Source organism: Odocoileus virginianus, chromosome 29, assembly GCF_023699985.2.
Source record: "Odocoileus virginianus isolate 20LAN1187 ecotype Illinois chromosome 29, Ovbor_1.2, whole genome shotgun sequence".
Classification (NCBI taxonomy): Eukaryota; Metazoa; Chordata; class Mammalia; order Artiodactyla; family Cervidae; genus Odocoileus; species Odocoileus virginianus.
The window spans coordinates 30,944,094-30,959,276 of record NC_069702.1 but is presented as its reverse complement, the minus strand read 5'-3'; the positions used below and the strand labels follow the sequence as shown (position 1 = coordinate 30,959,276).

Here is a 15,183-nt window from a genome sequence, read left to right as displayed (position 1 = left end):
TCTGTCAGAGAAACAGCAAAAACAGTAAATGACCAACTGCAAACCAATGTAAATTATTTTGGGAAAGTTCTGGACTAAAATGAAAAAGCAGCATAAATCCTGCAGTCTGCAAAGACTGAGGATGTGTGTTCTGATTTTTGAGTGTAATGCATCAATACTAAAGATATCAATGAAATTTGACTGGTCAATTGTGTAATTTATGATCACTGTTGCTTTATTGATTTTTTTGTGTGAACGATCTGCCTACTGATGACAGTGAGGAGTTAAAGCAGAAGGCACGACAGAGGATGAGATGGTTGGGTAGCATCACTGACTCAATGGACATGAGCTTGAGCAAACTCTGGGAGATGGTGAAGGACAGGGAAGCCTGGTGTGCTGTGGTCCATCAGATGATGTTATCAGGTTGATCAGCAAACACAGGGATATCCACCATAGGGATCCTCATGGTAGATGGCCTCATAAGTGCCGTTGGTTCCACCGTGAGTTATAAAGCCTTTGGTTTTTGGATGACCTAGCATTGAGTGACTCTCAGTAAATTGTTAATTATAATTCAGAATAAAATGAGAAATGGGCATTATAAGGCACTGTAAAAAGCAGTGTGTTTTAAGATAACAGATGGTTACACAGAGGAAACTGCATTTAAATTGCTTTCAGAACTCACAGCCAGAAACTCCTGTCTGCTGGAGAGATAAGTGAAGACTTCATGAAAGAAGTGCTTTGTCACTTGAACTTCACAAGTGAATTCAAGATTGGCAGATGAACAACTTAAAGAACACTCTGGGTAAAAGAAACCACATATGCATAAAAAGGGGGCATTCAGAAATATACTCTATAAAGATTAAGGAAGTCATTTAATCTGATGAGAATGGTGTAAAGGTCACAGAAAGAGTAAAGGTAATGGCAGTGGAACCAAAGAAAGGAGAATCTTCATTTTATTAAGAAATATGCTACCACTTCATGAAAATGATTGTGGATTTTTTTCTGTAGAAAATGGAGAGTCACTGGTAATAAATAAGGAGCTGTTATTTATCAGTAGTATTTAAAATACTCCTACACAGGAGAAGCAATAGGAGTAAGGAAAGAATTCAGAGTTAGAACAATAACCCATTAAGCTATTCACTGTTAGAAGCAATTACAGGCAAAATGAAGATATTTTAATTCTGGGCATAAGGGACATGACCAGGTATAATACAGTGCCAACTATGATATGTTTTCCTTCTCCCCACAGTGCTGGGAGTAAAAACACAGAAGTAAAGGTTTCTTTCTGAATGTTTTAATAATAAACACTTGATAAGTTTGTTTCCTATTGAAGTACTATCACTCTCTCAGCCGATAATCAGGTTTTTAGCATTTGTTCTGCGAATATTTACCAAGAAATGCATTCTGGGTTATACAGATGAGTGTTGGGTCCTAAGGTGTCTGCTTTTTTGCCATCATATCTCCATAGAAGCTGTTAGGGTAAGAAAAATACCTTATTCTTGAGTTTAAAGTTATAGCATTAGAATTCAAGAGATTAATAGATAACTAGTTAAATATCTTCTATATGGCATGTAAGGAAGAAAGTATGTGTGATCTTAAGCAAGGATAACTACTAATGCACTGACATCAGTAGGAATACTTACATTTTACATACTTATTACTATATTCAATCAGCTATGGAATATAATCATGACCATGCACACATGATGGAATAGACGAATGATGTTTAATTGCCAAATTCAGATATTTTAAAAAGTTTCTAGATGGTCTTTATTCTAAAGAAAAAAGAGAGTGGGAAATTTCTAATAACTGACATACTTTATCTCTCCATTTTACTTTTTCTAATTTTCTTAACTTTTATACCCCTTCAATCCTCAACCCTCAGAGGTTTAAACATACCATTGAGAAAAATTCACAATTTACAAGTTTTACAAAGCTTTAGTTTATTATATATTTTACAATTTCATTTTTTATTCTAGTCCTAATTTTCAAAATTGATATTTACTCACTTATGTTATAGAAGAGAGTTATATATCCACTCATTAATATATATTTTGATATAAATCTTTTACATCTTTTGATACACAAGGCAAACACAAGTGTCATCAGCCACTGTTTCCAAATTGGGAAAGGAGTATATCAAGGCTGTATATTGTCACCCTGCTTATTTGACATATATTCAGAGTGATTGCTGGGAGAAATATCAATTACCTCATACATGCAGATGACACCTACCTTATGACAAAAAGTGAAGAAGAATTAAAGAGCCTCCTGATGAAAGTGAAAGAGCCAAGTGAAAAACTTGGCTTAAAACTCAACATTCAGAAAACAAAGATCATGGCATCCAGTCCCATCACTTCATGACAAATAGATGGGGAAACAGTGGAAACAGGGAGAGACATTACTTTTTTGGGCTCCAAAATCACTGCAGATTGTGACTACAGTCATGAAATTAAAGGACATTTGCTCCTTGAAAGAAAAACTATAACCAACTTAGACAGGATATTAAAAAGCAGAGACATTACTTTGCCGACAAGGTCCATCTAGTCAAAGCTATGGTTTTTCCAGTAGTCATGTACAGATGTGAGAGTTGGACTATAAGAAAGCTGAACACCAAAGAGCTGATACTTTTGAACTGTGGTGTTGGAGAAGACTCTTGAGAGTCCCTTGGACTGCAAGGAGATCCAACCCGTTAATCCTAAAGGAAATCAGTCCTGAATATTCATTGGAAGGACTGATGTTGAAGCTGAAACTCCAATACTCTGGCGACCTGATGTGAAGAACTGACTCATTGGAAAAGAACCTGATGCCAGAAACAATTGAAGGTAGGAGGAGAATGGAACAGCAGAGGATGAAATGGCTAGATAGCATCACTGACTTGATGGACATGAGTGTGAGCAAGCTCCAGGAGTTGGTCATGGACAGGGAAGCCTGGCATGCTGCAGTCCATGGGGTTGCAAAGAGTTGGACATGACTAAGTGACTGAACTGAACTGAATCAGCCACTTAAGAGAAATCAATCTTATTTATAATTTATTAGTAATAAATTAATTAAGGCTACCTGAAAAGTATACCTTCTTAGATTACAAATTGTAAAGCATTACTTACAAGAAAAAAATAATTAGTAATTTTTGACATGAATCAAGAGTGTTTCCAACTTTCCTGGTTTGGAAATAGTTTACATTTATAAAGGAAGACTTTTTTTTTTTTTTTTTGTAATTTATAAGTATCAATAATGCTGTTGAAAAAGTTCCAACTTTGTGATAATAAAATTTATTGAGCTAACCATGAACACATTAACAATGAACCACAAAGGAGTGACAGTGACAATCATGTAGTTCCTATGCCCAGTACAAAAGTAAGGTATGGATTTTGGAATTCCCAATCAATTCTCATACACTGGATTATAATTTATAGTGTTTAACATCTATTTGCTCTGGGAATGTAAAGTAACTCTATCAGCAAAGAAACAGCATAGGTCATTAGGAGAAGATTACCATATCAGATAGCAAATTATAAAAGTAGTTCAAAATATCCAAAGACCCCAGGGGAATTTTATGTATTAGAAAATAAGATACCACTCTATTTGATGGAGGAAGAGGCTGCTGAATCTTTTCCATGCCAGTTTCCATATGCTTGATTCCTTCTTACAGTCCCTCTCCCTCCTCAATCAGGAGGAGCAATATGACAGGTTAGAAGCAGAGTCCATTAAGGGCCAGACCTTACAATGCACAGGGTTCACTTAAGGGCAGGACCCATTCTTCTCTTTGATGTTCCTGATTCAGAATTTGGGAGGACCAAGTCACCAGGGAGGCTGATGTTTCTCTTTCTCTAAGTCACTGTGCCTGGATGGGATCTGGAGGTCTCTTGGGGAGCCCTGACCATCCTTTCTCTGAATAGCACCTTGCAAAGCACACTGATAGGGCTACTTTAAAATTTAGGGGAAATGAAAGGGGCCAGGAATATCTGGCAAGTAAAATCTGCATGATGCATTCCAGACTTTTATCACTATTGCATAATGTCTTTGTGCTACTGCACTTACTGTTAAAATTTAACTCTTGAGAATATTTGTATGTTTACTGTGTCCTCAAGAGTCCTTCAATGAAAAGGAACAAATGACAAAGCAGAATTTGATGGTTTATCTTCCTGCCCACAATCCCATTATAATATCAAAATTCATACTGGATCTCTTAAATATTTTCATTTTGATAATGTTAATCCAAAGTATTGTTAATAAAAGATACTCTAAACTACTGTCAGTCAGTAGTTCAGTCACTCAGTAGTGTCCAACTCTTTGCAACCCCATGAATCGCAGCATGCCAGGCCTCCCTGTCCATCGCCAATCCCCGGAGATCACCCAAAATCATTTGCATCAATTCGGTGATCCCATCCAACCATCTCATCCTCTATCATCCCCTTCTCCTCCTGCCCCTAATCCCTCCCAGTATCAGGGTCTTTTCCAATGAGTCAGATCTTCCCATGAAGTGGCCAAAGTATTGGATTTTCAGCCTCAGCATTAGTCCTTCCAATGAACACCCAGGACTGGCTGCTTTAGGATGGACTGGTTGGATCTCTTTGCAGTCCAGGGGATTCTCAAGAGTCTTCTCCAACACCACAGTTCAAAAGCATCAATTCTTAGGTGCTCAGCTTTCTTCACATTCCAACTCTCACATCCATACATGACCACTGGAAAAAGCATAGCCTTGACTAGACGGACCTTTGTTGGCAAAGTTAACATCTCTGCTTTGTAATATGCTATCTAGGTTGGTCATAACTTTCCTTCCAAGTACTAAGACTCTTTTAATTTCATGGCTGCAATCACCATCTGCAGTGATTTTGGAGCCCCCCAAAATAAAGTATGACACTGTTTCCACTGTTTCCCCATCTATTTTCCATGAAGTGATGGGACCAGATGCCCTGATCTTAGTTTTTCTGAATGTTGAGCTTTAAGCCACGTGTTTCAGTCTCCTCTTTCACTCTCATTAAGAGGCTTTTTGTTCCTCTTCACCTTCTGCCATAAGAGTGGTGTCATCTGCATATCTGAGGTTATTGATATTTCTCCTGGAATTCTTTTTTTTACTTTTTATCTTTTTTCCATTTATTTTTATTAGTTGGAGGCTAATTACTTCACAACATTGCAGTGGGTTTTGTCATACATTGACATGAATCAGCCACGGAGTTACATGTATTCCCCATCCTGATCCCCCCTCCCACCTCCCTCTCCACCCGATTCCTCTGGGTCTTCCCAGTGCACAAGACCCGAGCACTTGTCTCATGCATCCAATCTGTGCTGGTCGTCTGTTTCACCATAGATAATATATACACTGTTCTCTCAAAACATCCCACCCTCGCCTTCTCCCACAGAGTCCAAAAGTCTGTCCTGTACATCTGTGTCTCTTTTTCTGTTTTGCATATAGGGTTATCATTACCATCTTTCTAAATTCCATATACATGTGTTAGTATGCTGTAATGTTCTTTATCTTTCTGGCTTACTTCACTCTGTATAATGGGCTCCAGTGTCATCCATCTCATTAGAACTGATTCAAATGAATTCTTTTTAATGGCTGAGTAATATTCCATGGTGTATATGTACCACATCAGCCTTATCCATTCATCTGCTGATGGGCATCTAGGTTGCTTCCATGTCCTGGCTATTATAAACAGTGCTGTGATGAACATTGGGGTGCACATGTCTCTTTCAGATCTTGTTTCCTCAGTGTGTATGCCCAGAAGTGGGATTTCTGGGTCATATGGCAGTTCTATTTCCAGTTTTTAAAGAAATCTCCATGCTGTTCTCCATAGTGGGTGTACTAGTTATTTCTCCTGGAATTCTTGATTCCAGCTTGTGCTTCCTCCAGCCCAGCATTTCTCATGATGTACTCTGCATATAAGTTAAATAAGCAAAGTGACAATATACAGCCTTGACATATTCCTTTTCCTATTTGGAACCAGTCTGTTGTTCCATGTCCAGTTCTAAGTGTTGCTTCCTGATTTGCATATAGGTTTCTCAAGAGGCAGGTCAGGTGGTCTGGCATTCCCACCTCTTTCAGAATTTTCCACAGTTTATTGTGACCCACACAGTCAAAGGTTTTGACATAGTCAATAAAGCAGAAGTAAATGTTTTTCTGGAACTCTCTTGCTGTTTTGATGATCCAGGGTATGTGGCAATTTGATCTCTGTTTCCTCTGCTTTTCATAAAACCAGCTTGAACATTTGAAAGTTCATGGTTCACGTTTTGCTGAAGCCTGGCCTGGAGAATTTTGAGTATTACTTTATTGGCATGTGAGATGAATGCAATTGTGCAGTAGTTTGAGCATTCTTTGGATCGCCTTTATTTGGTACTAGAATGAAAACTGACCTTTTTTAGTCCTGTGGCCACTGCTGAGTCTTCCAAATTTGCTGGCATATTGAGTGCAGCACTTTCACAGAATCATCTTTCAGGATTTCAAGTAGCTCAACTGGAATTCCATCACCTCCACTAGCTTTGTTCATAGTGATGCTTTCTAAGGCCCACTTGACTTCACATTCCAGGATGTCTGGCCCTGGGTGAGTGATTACACCACTGTAGACCTTGTCATATATATTTGGTTTGTATAAATATCTGAGATAAGTTGGAGCTATCATAGTAGTTGACCTTTGTTGCGGAAATTGTCTGTAATCACACCTTTTATATTATATACATGACTCATTAAATATTTTTCCACTCTTAAATTACTTTACCTACCTTTTGTGAAACCTGGGCAAGAGCTGATGCAATCATATTGGCCCTTTCTTCTGTTAATAACCATTGGCTCCAAAGAAAACACCACAATATCTTTTTCTCCAGAGCTTTGGGTAAACTCTTTCACTTCCTGTGGAAAAAAAATTTGCTTCCTGTGGGGAAATGAATAAGATGACTCCAGTCAGGCTCTCTCGCCCCATGCTCTCAGGCCCTGTCACCCCTGTTTTGTAAACAATGAGTTTGCACGGTTATGTAACAGGTGGGAGCTGTAACAGATGTAGCACTGCACATGCACATCACGAGGTACTTCCGGTCATGGGCCGCTTTGTGCAGTAGACCTGTAGGAGCTTCACCCTGGCTGCTGCTGCACTGGGGCTACATTGGTGTGACCCATGGTTATGTCACAGGAGGTTATGTTATGGCTAGGTTACGGTTATGTTATGGCTGCTGCTACAGATTCTGCATCAGCCAGGAGAGAAGCTGTTTCATGGCTGCCATGCCAGTCAGGAGAGAATAACCCTGTCTGTAGTTCCTGTGCCTCCTTGAGTCTCCTTCCAGCCTCTTAGCTTGTGCCTTGCCTACCCTGGGTTCAGCAAACACTGAATGGCGAGAAAACTGGCGTCACAAACAAGATCAGCAAGACGCTTCATCACAAAGGAGCAACAGCATAGCTAACATATTGAAAAGTTGCTCCAAACACCTAAAGAGAGAACACTGGATATATTCTGGAATTATTAGAATAGTAGCTTTTCAAAAGATATTGCCATCTTATTCATTCCTAAAGGTATGGTTCAGTAGTGTTAAGTGTATTCATATAGTGCAACCAATCACCAGGACTTTTTCATAAATGGAAGACTATGTCATTAAGAAACTACATTTTCCTCTTTCCTCAGCCTCTGGCAGCCATCACTCTGCTTTATGTTTCTACATAAATGTACATAAATTCTACATAAATTTAACTAGACTGGATACTTTGGACTTTTATAGTACTTGTCTTTCTGGACTAGCTTATTTCACTTAGAGTAAAATTCATCATTATTGTGTGGTGTGTCAGAATTTTCTTCTAAAAGTTAAGTAATACTTTATTACTTATCTAACTCAATGATACTATGAGCCATGCTGTGTAGGGCCACCCAAGATGGATGAATCATGGTGGAGAGTTCTGACAAAATGTGGTCAGAACTGGAGAAGGGAATGGAAAACCACTTCAGTATTCCTGCCTTGAGAACCCCATGAACAGTATGAAAAGGTAAAAAAAAAAAAAAAAAAAAAAAGGACACTAAAAGATGAACTCCCCAAGTTTGTAGGTGCCCAATATGCTACTGGAGATCAGTGAAGAAATAAATCCAGAAAGGCAGAGGTTTGGCAGGTTTGCAGAGGAGGCCTCCAATAAATTTGAAATTTGGTAGCACTGAAAGAGGAAATTCTAAATTCCAATAGATATTCCATGATGAGTCATGTTTCAGCTTTCCCCATTATCTCAAATGTTGTACTGGGTCTTCCTGAAAGGAAAAACAAAAACAAATCTTTGATGAAGTGACTATCTTGTCACATTCATATACTAGGTAATTTTTGGAAAAAGGCTTGGAATGTTTTGGCCAAAGATGTTTTGAAGTGTCTGTTTTTTGATAAAGCATATACATATGTGCATGTATAATATGCAATATGCATGCATGCATGCTAAATCGCTTCTGTCATGTCTGACTCTCCGTGAGCTTGTGGACCTAGTAGTTCTCTAGGCTCCTCTGTCCATGGGATTCTCTAGGCAAGAATATTGGAGTATTAGTAAGGGAGATGCTGAAGTTTAGTAAGGCAGATATATAATTGCTTGGAGAAGTCTTAGTCCTTCAAATTGTGGTTTATGACTTCCTGGAATGCTCTATACTAGTAACGGAACACAGGGTTCTACTTTCAGTATTCCATAAATTTTTCCATAATATTAATGAGTTTGCTGAACCCTGTCATGCCCTCCTCCAGGGGATCTTCCTGACCTAGAGATTGAATCCATGTCTCTTAAGTCTCCTTCATTAAGGTTCTTTACCACTAGTACCATCTTGGGAGCCCATAATATATAATATAGTGTAATATAATAATAAGACTGAGTTACACAAGTTGGAGCAGTTTCTAAGCTACCTGGATACTATTGCTACAAATATGTGTGTAACTCTTCAATATACATGTCTTCATTAATCAAAAATTTTACGAGGTTTCTAGTGATGCTTTCTAAATTAAAAAAGGAAGTTTAGTAAGGTAGATATATAATCTTTTGGAAAAGTCTTAATCCTTAAAATTGTGGTTTATAACTTCCTGGAGTGTTCTATTCTAGTAACGGAACACAGAGTTCTACTTGCAGGATTCCATAAAAGTTTCCATAATATTTATGAGTTTGCTGAATCATTTTATATTTTCATTTTCTCATTTCACTTAGAGGAGACAAATTCATGTGACTTTATGTGAATTCACCTCCAAATGAACTAGGAAAAATAAGATTTCATGCTACCAACTAAAAACATGACTTACCTAGTATTTCACTGTAAAACTTACTCCATGTGCTCTCATTAGACATTTGGAACCAAAAATCAAAATAAAGTGCATATATTTTTGACCCTCTCCATGAATGTCATATGATCACTTAATTCAGACAACATAACAGGTACATGGGATGGTAAGAATGGAAGTTTTCCACTAATCTTTTCAACTGAATCACCAGGCGATTGTACAAATAAAAGTACTTTAGGTATCTCAGTGAGCAGCTCACCACAGGATCCAACGGCATCTGCAAGAACAACATCAAACTTGATTCCCGTGTTTTGTCATAAATCACTTGTTAGAAACACCATCTTTACAGAGATCCTTAAAAACATCAAAAAATTCCAAGTATAAACTTCTTGCTAATGAAAAATGTGTCCAAAACAAATCTTTTGCCAGATATGTCCACGTGCTGACCAAATGTTTGATAAAATTCTTACAATGTGCTGTGTGCTGTGCTGTTACTCAGTCATGTCTGACTCTTTGGGACCCCATGGACTGCAACCTGCCAGACTTCTCTAGCCAAAGGAAAAGTCTCATATTTAACAGGAGATGATTCATTGGGAACAACAAGAATGGAAGTTGGAGGTGTCAGAACAGTCACCTCATGACCTCTCCTGACAAGTTCATCCAGAACTGTTTTCTTTTTGTTGTTATTGTTGTTTTCTTTTCTTTTCTTTTTATTTATTTTTATTAGTTGGAGGCTAATTACTTTACAATATTGTAGTGGGTTTTGTCATACATTGACAAGAATCAGTCATGGATTTACATGTTTTCCCCATCCCGATCCCCCCTCCCACCTCCCTCTCTACCCAATCCCTCTGGGTCTTCCCAGTGCACCAGACCCAAGCACTTGTCTCATGCATCCAACCTGGGCTGGTGATCTGTTTCACCCTAGATAATATACATGTTTCGATGCTGTTCTCTTGAAACATCCCACCCTCGCCTTCTCCCACAGAGTCCAAAAGTCGGTTCTATACATCTGTGTCTCTTTTTCTGTTTTGCATATAGGGTTATCATTACCATCTTTCTAAATTCCATATACATGTGTTAGTATGCTGTATTGGTCTTTATCTTTCTGGCTTACTTCACTCTGTATAATGGGCTCCAGTTTCATCCATCTCATTAGAACTGATTCAAATGAATTCTTTTTAATGGCTGAGTAATATTCCATAGTGTATATGTACAACAGCTTCCTCATCCATTCATCTGCTGATGGGCATCTAGGTTGCTTCCATGTCCTGGCTATTTTAAACAGTGCTGTGATGAACATTGGGGTGCACATGTCTCTTTCAGATCTGGTTTCCTCGGTGTGTATGCCCAGAAGTGGTATTACTGGGTCATATGGCAGCAGAACTATTTTCATATTCATTCAATGACTGTATTCCATTGGCCACACCAGCACCTTTCCATAACTTCTAGAGCTAAAGTAGCAAGTCATCTGTAGCAGTACCAGAAATGAGAGCCACTTCATAAACATTTTGCTCCTGTAAATATTACTGCATCCTTTCACCAGTGCTCATGCATATATAAAAGGAGGTTAAATTATAACTCCTGATCTATAATATGGGAGTTTATATATTTATAATATAATACAACTCAAATAAGGACATTATATTAATTGTCAGCAGAAGTGGAAAGCAAGTGAAAGGGCAAAGAGTAAAACACTTCTAGGTTATACAGCGTGTTCAGTATTGTCAGTGCTGTCACTGATCTAAGAGTTGATGAGTTTACACATGCAAATCCACTATGTTATGTAAGAGACAAGACTAGCCTGAAAACTGTAGCAGGTGAATGTCTGCAGTCTCCTTCAAGCAGAGTTAGAGTTAAGGTGACATCAATAAGATAGATGGGGTACGGTCCATAGGGTTGCAAAGAGTTAAACGTGACTGAAGCAACTTAGCATGCACACACACAGCAAGATAGACAGTTTGAAGGTTTCAACACTTGTATCTCCCACAGAGAAAGAGCAAACACTATAAATAAACAACTACAAACCAGTGAACCCTATGTTGGGAAAGCTCTGGACTATAATGAAGAAGCAACAGAAACCCAGCATGACTGAAAACTGAGAGTGGTCATATAGAAAACGTGGGACTGATTTTACTTGCATTACCCCATCCTCCAGTTCAGAGATTCTGGGTCTTTTGGCTAAGATCGAGTGTAGTATTGGGACTTCCTAGGTGGCTGAGTAAAGAATCCACCTGCAATGTGAAAGACCTGGGTTCAATCCCTGAGTTGGGAAGGTCCCTGGAGAAGGGATTGGCCAGAATAAGGTATTCTAGCCTGGAGAATTTCATGGACTGTATAGTACATGGGGTTGCAAACAGTTGGACATGACTAATCTACTTTCACTTTCAAGTGGTTCAGTGGTATAAAGAACCCACCTGCCAATGCAGGGAATGCAAGAGACACAGGTTCGATCCCTGTTTGGGAAGATCCCCTGGAGTAGAAAATGGCAAACCACTCCAGTATTTTTGACTGGAAAATTCCTTGGGCAGAGGAGCCCTGTGGGCGATAGTCCATGGGGTCGCACTGAGTTGAATATGACTGAGCTACGTAGCACACTGAGTTCAGAACAGCTTGGCACCAGCAGAGGTTTCGTCAGAGTAAGTTCCCTCCATGGGGAAGAATAGTGTCAGAAAAGACCAGTAAGCCTCACTATCATAGGTGCTCACAGCCTTTGTTACTGAGGACTTCCACAGTCTTTGCCAACTCTGATTCCAGCCACAGAGCTGCCGAGTCTTTGCTGCTGTGTCTTTCCTGAGACTGGAACTGTCCCTGTGGTGGGACCTGACCCGTGGGGCCCTGTCAATCCTGTGCCTGGCTTTCTCTGATTGGGATGCCACAAGCCTTGTGGTCTATGTGAGAGGAGCTGCTGAACTGCACCCTGCCCCCAGGTTCCAAGTCAGTTCTTTTCCTGCTGTAACTGGGGTTGGGCTTCTCTGGCAGCTCAGTCAGTAAAGAATCCATCTGCAAAGTGGGAGACAGGATTGATCCCTAGGTTGGGAAGATCCCTTGGAGAGGGAAATGGCAAACTTCTCCATTATTCTTGCCTGGGAAATCCCATGGACAGAGAAGCCTGGCAGACTATAATCCATGGGGTCACAAGAGTCGGACACAACAGGGTGACTAAACCACCACCACATAACTGGAGCCATGCTGCTACAGCTGTAGACCTCATCTTGTACTTGCGGTCATGTCTTTGGCCATTACCCAGGCTGTTCTAAACCCCCTTGTTGGGTTCTAAGTCAGGGTTTGACCGACTGTTACCGGGGCCACCCCACTGCTTTCCTGACCCACAGCCCCTGGGTCCTGACATTGACTTTAACATGCCATCACTGGATCATGCTGCTCTGAGACTTCCCCTGGGGTAAGTGTTGGAATTTTGATGCACCGTCCTCAGCCTGGGCTGCTATAACATTCAGTCCCTTGGGGCCTAAGCCACTACTGTGCTCTGTCACCTCAGGCCCTTTACGGCTGCTGCACCCACCCCTTCCCCTTGCAAGTCACTGAAGCAAATGAGCCACAGACCTAAGTTCTGTCACAAATCTGCACGTGCTTGTACCTTAGGCTCTGACACCACTGCTCCAGCATGTACTCTGGCACATCAGGGCCAAGGCAGTGTAGTAGTTACACAGGAACATAATTTCAGGACCTTTGCTTCACTGCCCCTCTCAGTCCCACTACACTGTGCCTGGTGCCAAAAAGCATCCCCTCAGTTACGACTGTGTGTCATGGACCAAGATGGAGATCCCCAGCAGGAGGATGCCAGCAGACTTCACTAGTTACTGCTGCAACCATCAAGAACTAGCTCTCTAGCCTTGGTCACTGAAGACCCATGCAGTCTTCACAGATGCTGATCTGTGTGATAGCCACACAGAGATTATTCAGCCATGTACTCCCAGGAACAAAGATATGACAACTTATTCATTTATTTATCTCACAGCCAACTTCAGGTGAAAGACTTTTGCCAATAAAGTGAGCCCCCAAAGGCTAGAAATGTGACAGTTCCCTCTGGGCACTGCAAGACAATTATTGTGTTACCAAAGGAACACAATAATTTTTTAGTAACTGACCCCCCAAAAATGAAAATCTATGAGTTGCCAGGAAGTAATTCAAAATAATTATTTTTAGGAAGCTCAGTGAGATTAAAGGGGGCATACATAATTCAATAGTATCAGGAAAAATAATGCCTGAACAAAAAAAAGTAGTTTATAAGCAAAAAAGAAATTATAAAAGCAGCTAAACAGAAATTCTGTAACTAAAAAATAAGTGAATGAAATTAAAAACACAATTGATATTGAAATTCAACAATAGGCTCAATCAAGCACAAGACAGAATATTCAAATTTGAAAACAGATGTTTTGGTATTATCCAGTTGATAGAAAGAAAAGGGCTTCCCTGGTAGCTTAGCTGGTAAAGAATCTGCCTGCAGTGCAGGAGACCTTGGTTCGATTGCTGGGTCAGGAAGATCTCCTGGAGGAGGGCATGACAATCCAGTCTTGCCTGGAGAATTCCCATGGACAGAGGAGCCTGGGGTGCTACAGTCCATGGGGTTGCAAAGAGTCAGACACAACTGAACAACTAGGCACACACAAAGAAAAGAATGAAAAAAACCTCTGTGAACTGTGTCCTAGAAAGCCAAGAAATAAACTCATGAACCCTATGTTCATCTAACCTATGACAAAGGAGGCAAGAATATACAGTGGAGAAAAGACAGTCTCTTCAATAAGTGGTGCTGGGAAAACTGGACAGCTACATATGAAAAAATTGAAATTAGAACACTCTCTCACCATACACAAAAATAAACTCAAAATGAATTAAAGATCTAAATGTAAGACTGGACACTTAAAGGAAAATCTTGGAGGAAAACATAAGCAGAATACTCTTTGTCATAATTTATTCTTTGACATAACATCAACTTCAAAAAACATTCCTGCAAAAGAGTGTGAATTTTGCTGGGTTAGACTGGCAATTTAGGCTCCTAAACACCATCTTGAACTGGAACCTATCTTTCCTCATACTCTGATTTCTTAAGGTATAAATTTAGGCTATTTGTAAGAGACAGGAAGAATAAAAGAAAAGTAGACCCCGACAAGGGCCACAAAAGAAATTTATAATTATTGATGAACTAGATGCTCTAAGGTATGAGACTCTTTGAACAAGTCCAAAGGGAATAGTTCATAATCTTGAAAACAAGATATGATCCTGGGGTTGGAAAACCGACCACAGACTGTTTCTCAACTGGCGTCTCAGAGTCACATATTTTACGTATCTGGGGGAAAATCTATAGATAAGAATATTATTAGTCTTAGTTACTGATTTGTTATCGATTACTGTTTCTTAATTACTCAATGGTTAATGACCATTTTATTCTTTGGCCCTGAAGGCCACATGAGTTATAGTTTAACTCCCCGCATATTCTTTCATTCATGGCTGAAAGTATAATAAAGCTGGCTTTGATTCAGTTTCGGTACCTTCACCTTGGAGCAGGGTTGGTCCCGTGATCCTCGCTTTTCTCTGAATTCTTCTGTCTCGTTTCTCATTCTCTTGCAGTATTGCACTTTCAGAAACCCTGCTTGTTGAGCCAATCTCATCAGCTATTGATTTGAAATATTTATTTTTTAATGTAGATGTTTAGGTTTTAAACAACCCTCTTAACAGTGTATTCTCCTAATTTTTATTTTTCATTTTCTTTCTTAAATTATTTTCTAATTTTTCTTTTGCTTTCATCTGTGATGCTTTTTTTGAATAATCCTAAAGGAGATCAGTCCTGGGTGTTCACTGAAAGGACTGATGCTGAGGCTGAAACTCCAATACTTTGGCCACCTCATGCTAAGAGTTGACTCACTGGGAAAGACCCTGATGCTGGGAGGGATTGGGGGCAGGAGGAGAAGGGGACGACAGAGGATGAGATGGCTGGATGGCATCACCGACTCGATGCACATGAGT

The 15,183-nt window shown here is 39.7% G+C and overlaps 1 pseudogene; it reads right to left on the bottom strand.

Annotated features, from left to right (window-relative positions):
• Positions 1-179: 179 nt before the first annotated feature.
• On the bottom strand, positions 180-14,828 carry LOC110124841 (UDP-glucuronosyltransferase 2B31-like; annotated as a pseudogene).
• Positions 14,829-15,183: the final 355 nt, after the last annotated feature.